This window comes from Ovis aries, chromosome 2, assembly GCF_016772045.2.
Source record: "Ovis aries strain OAR_USU_Benz2616 breed Rambouillet chromosome 2, ARS-UI_Ramb_v3.0, whole genome shotgun sequence".
NCBI classification, from domain to species: domain Eukaryota; kingdom Metazoa; phylum Chordata; class Mammalia; order Artiodactyla; family Bovidae; genus Ovis; species Ovis aries.
This window is the reverse complement of record NC_056055.1, coordinates 174,409,830-174,415,830: the sequence shown is the minus strand read 5'-3', so window position 1 is coordinate 174,415,830 and position 6,001 is coordinate 174,409,830. Positions and strand designations below refer to the sequence as shown.

General features: G+C 42.8%; 1 long non-coding RNA gene across 1 annotated transcript; it reads right to left on the bottom strand.

Annotated features, from left to right (window-relative positions):
• Nucleotides 1-239: 239 nt before the first annotated feature.
• LOC114112874 (uncharacterized) lies at nucleotides 240-5,655 on the bottom strand. Its single transcript, XR_003588026.1, has 2 exons — nucleotides 5,580-5,655; nucleotides 240-536 (listed from the first exon to the last, which is right to left on the bottom strand). It is a non-coding gene; the product is annotated as an uncharacterized LOC114112874 (long non-coding RNA).
• Between the last annotated feature and the right edge of the window lie 346 nt (nucleotides 5,656-6,001).

The window sequence follows — 6,001 nt, the reverse complement described above, 5'->3', positions numbered from 1 at the left end:
AAGCATTCAGTCAGAACAAGGCTGTTCTAAACTCCCATTGCTGTCAGATATCTGTGGTATTGGCATCTCTCTTGGAATAGATGGAATTTCAGGCTTGCATCTTCTTCCAGAAGAATTCAGCCTTCCAGAAGGCTGAATAGCTGGTGAAGCTCCCCCCACCAAGGCTTTTGAAAGTCTGGACAAAAAAGCTTGCTGATCTCTCTGGAACTGAAAAAATAAAAAGCCAGCAATCATCCTGGTAGAAATGAGTATGTGTAATGATTTACATAATCCAAATGGCTATGAGAACTGAAAAGCAGCTTGTACAAGAGGTTAGGTAGATTCCTGCTAAGGAGTCTAATTCTGTGAACTGTTGCTGTCTATTTAAACTTCACAAGGAGTGCCTTGTGGAGGAGGCAACTGAAATTGCTGTGTTTTCCAGCGAACAGAGCATGCTGACTTTTCACACTTAGGGCTGTCCAAATGCAAATGCAGGGCTGTGGTGATAGTCCGATGCTGGACGATGTGCTGAAAGCCTAGTAGCTGGTCTCTGCATCCTAAAGAAAGATAAGATCTGGGTATAAGATCAGTGGTCTTGCCTTATGGCATCTCTTGCAAAGTTCCCACTGTTGAGTTTGGGAAACTTACTCCACACTGGACAAAATGCTGTCTCTAGGACCCAGTGGCTGGCTTCCTGCTGAGGACTTGGGAGGTATGGGGAGGCAGCCATTGTGGCAGAGGGTTGAGGTTGTCTCTGTGTATGCTGGTTCATGGGCTTCCCTAGTGGCTAAAGCATCCTAGTGGTGAAGCATCCGCGTGCTGATGCAGAAGATGCAGAAGACAAGATTCAACCCCTGGGTCAGGAAGATCCCTCAGAGAAGGAAATGGCAACCCACTCCAGAACTCTTTCCTGGAGAATCCCATGAACAGAGGAGCCTGGCGGGTTACAGTCCATGAGATGGCAAAGAGTTGGACATGACTGAGTGACTAAATCACTGCCATCACGGTAACGCATATCCTAATCTCTTTCCAAAGATCCTGTTCTATTCTCCCTCCATCCACGCAGCTTAGCCATCTTCTGAGCCTGTGGTCAAGTTCCCCTCCTCCGTAAAGCCTGGAAGCCATCTCTCCTTGAGGTCATGCAGCAGTGTTGCCATTTCCCTGCCTGCATTGCTGCTGTGCATCGTGTGGGGACGTCTCTGCTGTTACCTCATGTGCCTTTTGGGAGGAGTTGATGATGCCCACATGAAAGACAAGAGCTCCAGAGAACTCTAGTGAGAGACAAGCCATAAGAAGTTGCACTGGGCCAAGACTCTCCATTGTAGCATTCATTTTTGTTGAGTAATTGAGCCTTGTCCATCTGAGCTTAGAGATAACTGAGTATTCCTTTCATTTATTTACTTTAACAGAGGGTAACTGAGCACTGAGAATTTGTCAGGCCCGTGGCTAAGCCCCAGAGCACTTCAGGAAGGGCTATGATCCTTGTCCTTCCAGAAACCCCGCCTTGGGTGAAGCTTGGCCTATGTGTACTTGTAATACACATCATACCATTCATTCAGATCTAGGAGGAGCTTTCTAGCAAGATGAGCACTTGGAGGCTAAAGATGGGCAGCCATTTCCCAGGGGGTGAGGGTGGCAAGGAGCCTCAGAAGCAAGGGTGCTGGAGCAAAGAAAGCTGGTGTACAGGAAAGTGAATAATACAGATAGGGTGATGAGAAGAGAGGTTTTTGGCAGCTGCTATGAGTGGGAAGCTTTGAGGAGAGTGACAGATGTCTAAAGAGGATTTCTATGAGGTTTTCTGTGGACTATGGCATGTAATCCTCACCTCCCTCCATCAGTGTCCTTTAAGGAAAACATGGTAGATTTGGAGAATGGCAAGTACTTTGGATGGCTGAGCTCAGCGTGCTTCACGGTGGTGATGAGAGGTGCGGTTGACCAGAGGCCTGGACAGCTCACCTGTGTGTTGACATCCCTATCACAGCTCGTATCTCTCCTTTTATCCTTTTGTTAGAATATGCTTTTAGCAAGATTTATGCATTTTAAATCATTTTTATTTAACTATTTAATCTTTTTCATATGTTCTATTAGCTAATATTATTATATTTACTTTTGTCCTTTAAAAAAATATTTATTTTTGGTCTCACTGGGTCTTTGTTGCTGCGAGGGGGTTGTCTGCAGTTGGGGTATGCGTGGTTTCTCATTGTGGTGACTTCTCTTGTTGTGGAGCACAGGCTCTAGGAGCTCAGCCTTCAATAGTGGCAGCACTCGGACTCCGTAGCCGTGGCTCTCGGGCTCCAATGCAGTAGCTATGGCAAATGGGCTTTAGTAGCTTGAAGGCATGTGAAATCTTCCCAGACCAGGTATTGAATCCATGTTGCTGTATTGACAGGCAGATTCTTATCTACTATACCACCTGGAAAGTCCCTGCTTTTGTCTTTTAAAAAAATAGTATCTGTTGTATTATCTGTTTTTTATGATGTATTCTTACTGTTTTTTTTATGATGACCATTACATCTACTACTGCAGGCAGGAATCCCTCAGAAGAAATGGAGTAGCTATCATGGTCAACAAAAGAGTCCAAAAGTATTGGATGCAATCTCAAAAACGACACAATGATCTCTGTTCGTCTCCAAGGCAAACCATTCAATATTACAGTTATCCAAGTCTATGCCCCAACCAGTAACGCTGAAGAAACTGAAGTTGAACGGTTTTATGAAGACCTACAAGATCTTTTAGAACTAACACCCAAAAAAGATGTCCTTTTCATTATAGGGGACTGGAATGCAAAAGTAGGAAGTCAAGAAACACCTGGAGTAACAGGCAAATTTGGCCTTGGAAAGTGGAATGAAGCAGGGCAAAGACTAATAGAGTTTTGCCAAGAAAATGCACTGGTCATAGCAAACACCCTCTTCCAACAACACAAGAGATGACTCTACACATGGACATCACCAGATGGTCAACACCGAAATCAGATTGATTATATTCTTTGCAGCCAAAGATGGAGAAGCTCTGTACAGTCAACACAAACAGGACCAGGAGCTGACTGTGGCTCAGATCATGAACTCCTTATTGCCAAATTCAGACTTAAATTGAAGAAAGTAGGGAAAACCATTAGATCATTCAGGTATGACCTAAATCAAATCCCTTATGATTATACAGTGGAAGTGAGAAATAGATTTAAGGGCCTAGATCTGATAGATAGAGTACCTGAAGAACTATGGAATGAGGTTCGTGACATTGTACAGGAGACAGGGATCAAGACCATCCCCATGGAAAAGAAATGCAAAAAAGCAAAATGGCTGTCTGGGGAGGCCTTACAAATAGCTGTGAAAAGCAGAGAAAAGGAGAGGAGAAAAGCAAAGGAGAAAAGGAAAGATATAAGCATCTGAATGCAGAGTTCCAAAGAATAGCAAGAAGAGATAAAAAAGTCTTCTTCAGCAATCAATGCAAAGAAATAGAGGAAAACAACAGAATGGGGAAGACTAGAGATCTCTTCAAGAAAATTAGAGATACCAAGGGAATATTTCATGCAAAGATGGGCTTGATAAAGGACAGAAATGGTATGGACCTAACAGAAGCAGAAGATATTAAGAAGAGGTGCAAGAATACACAGAAGAACTGTACAAAAAAGATCTTCACGACCCAGATAATCATGGTGATGTGATCACTAATCTAGAGCCAAACATCTTGGAATGTGAAGTCAAGTGGGCCTTAGAAAGCATCACCACAAATAAAGCTAGTGGAGGTGATGGAATTCCAGTTGAGCTATTTCAAATCCTGAAAGATGATGCTGTGAAAGTGCTATACTCAATATGCCAGGAAATATGGAAAACTCAGCAGTGGCCACAGGACTGGAAAAGGTCAGTTTTCATTCCAATTCCAAAGAAAGGCAATGCCAAAGAATGCTCAAACTACTGAACAATTGCACTCATCTCACATGCTAGTAAAGTAATACTCAAAATTCTCCAAGCCAGGCTTCAGCAATACGTGAACCATGAACTCCCTGATGTTCAAGCTGGTTTTAGAAAAGACAGAGGACCCAGAGATCAAATTGCCAACATCTGCTGGATCATGGAAAAGGAAGAGAGTTCCAGAAAAACATCTATTTCTGCTTTATTGACTATGCCAAAGCCTTTGACTGTGTGGATCACAATAAGCTGTGGAAAATTCTGAGAGAGATGGGAATACAGACCACCTAACCTGCCTCTTGAGAAACCTATATGCAGGTCAGGAAGCAACAGTTAGAACTGGACATGGAACAAGAGACTGGTTCCAAATAGGAAAAGGAGTCCGTCAAGGCTGTATATTGTCACCCTGCTTATTTAACTTATATGCAGATTACATCATGAGAAGCGCTGGACTGGAAGAAACATAAGCTAGAATCAAGATTGCCGGGAGAAATATTAATAACCTCAGATATGCAGATGACATCACCGTTATGGCAGAAAGTGAAGAGGAGCTAAAAAGCCTCTTGAGGAAAGTGAAAGAAGAGAGTGAAAAAGTTGCCTTAAAGCTCAATATTCAGAAAACAAAGATCATGGCATTTGGTCCCATCACTTCATGGGAAATAGATGGGAAACAGTGGAAACAGTGTCAGACTTTATTGTTTTGGGCTCCAAAATCACTGCAGATGGTGACTGCAGCCATGAAATTAAAAGACGCTTACTCCTTGGAAGAAAAGTTATGCCCAACCTAGATAGTATATAAAAGCAGAGACATTACTTTGCCAACTAAGGTCCATCTAGTCAAGGCTATGGTTTTTCCTGTGGTCATGTATGGATGTGAGAGTTGGACTGTGAAGAAGGCTGAGCGCCAAAGAATTGATGCGTTTGAACTGTGGTGTTGGAGAAGACTCTTGAGAGTCCCTTGGTCTACAGGGAGATCCAACCAGTCCATTCTGAAGGAGATCAACCCTGGGATTTCTTTGGAAGGAATGATGCTAAAGCTGAAGCTCCAGTACTTTGGCCACCTCATGCGAAGAGCTGACTCACTGGAAAAGACTCTGATGCTGGGAGAGATTGGGGGCAGGAGGAGAAGGGGACGGCAGAGGGTGAGATGGCTGGATGGCATCATGGACTCGATGGATGTGAGTCTGAGTGAACTCCGGGAGATGGTGATGGACAGGGAGGCCTGGTGTGCTGTGATTCATGGGGTCGCAAAGAGTTGGACACGACTGAGCGACTGAAATGAACTGATTTCTAGTTCTAATGTTTTAAGTATGCAACTTAGCACATTTACATTCCAGCATTTTTTTGATTTTGCTGGTATTTCACTTCAGCATGTTTTAAGCTAATGATTACTTATGGCTTTTACTTTTTACTTTTTCAAGACTGTTTTAGTCCTCTTAGCTTATTTCATGTTATTACTGTCACAGATAGCTGTGCTGATGTCTGACCTCCTGTCCTACCTGCCTTTCCTTCCTCCCACAGTCTCTGGCAGAGTGGGTGGCCTTAAATCTTTAAAGGGAGAGTTACTAAATGCATGATTCACTCATGTTGAGTCAGTTGCTGGGTCCTGGCCATTTTACCTCCTGAACATTTTAAATCCATCCTTTCATTCCCCCTGCTGCTGTGTCAGTACAGGATACCCCCATCTCTTACCTGGGTCCCTGTACAACCTGCTAATGGCCTCCTGTCTCTTCTCTTCTTTTCTCCCATTTGCTCTCCATTCTGCAGCACAGGGATATTTTTAAAATGTAGAAATATAATACACAAACAACACGCTCCCATTTATTTTTAGCTAATGAGTTATATAGCGTTTTTTAGTAGCAAGAATTAAATATAGGTGCTTCTTATTTGCAAAAATAATTTATGTTAGTTTTAAGTGAGTATTTCTGCCATGGGAAATTTCGAACCCAAATGAAGGTAGAGAGAATGGTGTAATGAACCTTCATGTACCCATTACCTGCCTTCCAAGAGCTATTGACACATCATTTTCAGCAGTTCATTTTCTCATTAATCCCTCTGTTTTTGTTTTGTATTTTCCTTGAATAGTAAATGTTTATATCTTATAATTCCAAGAT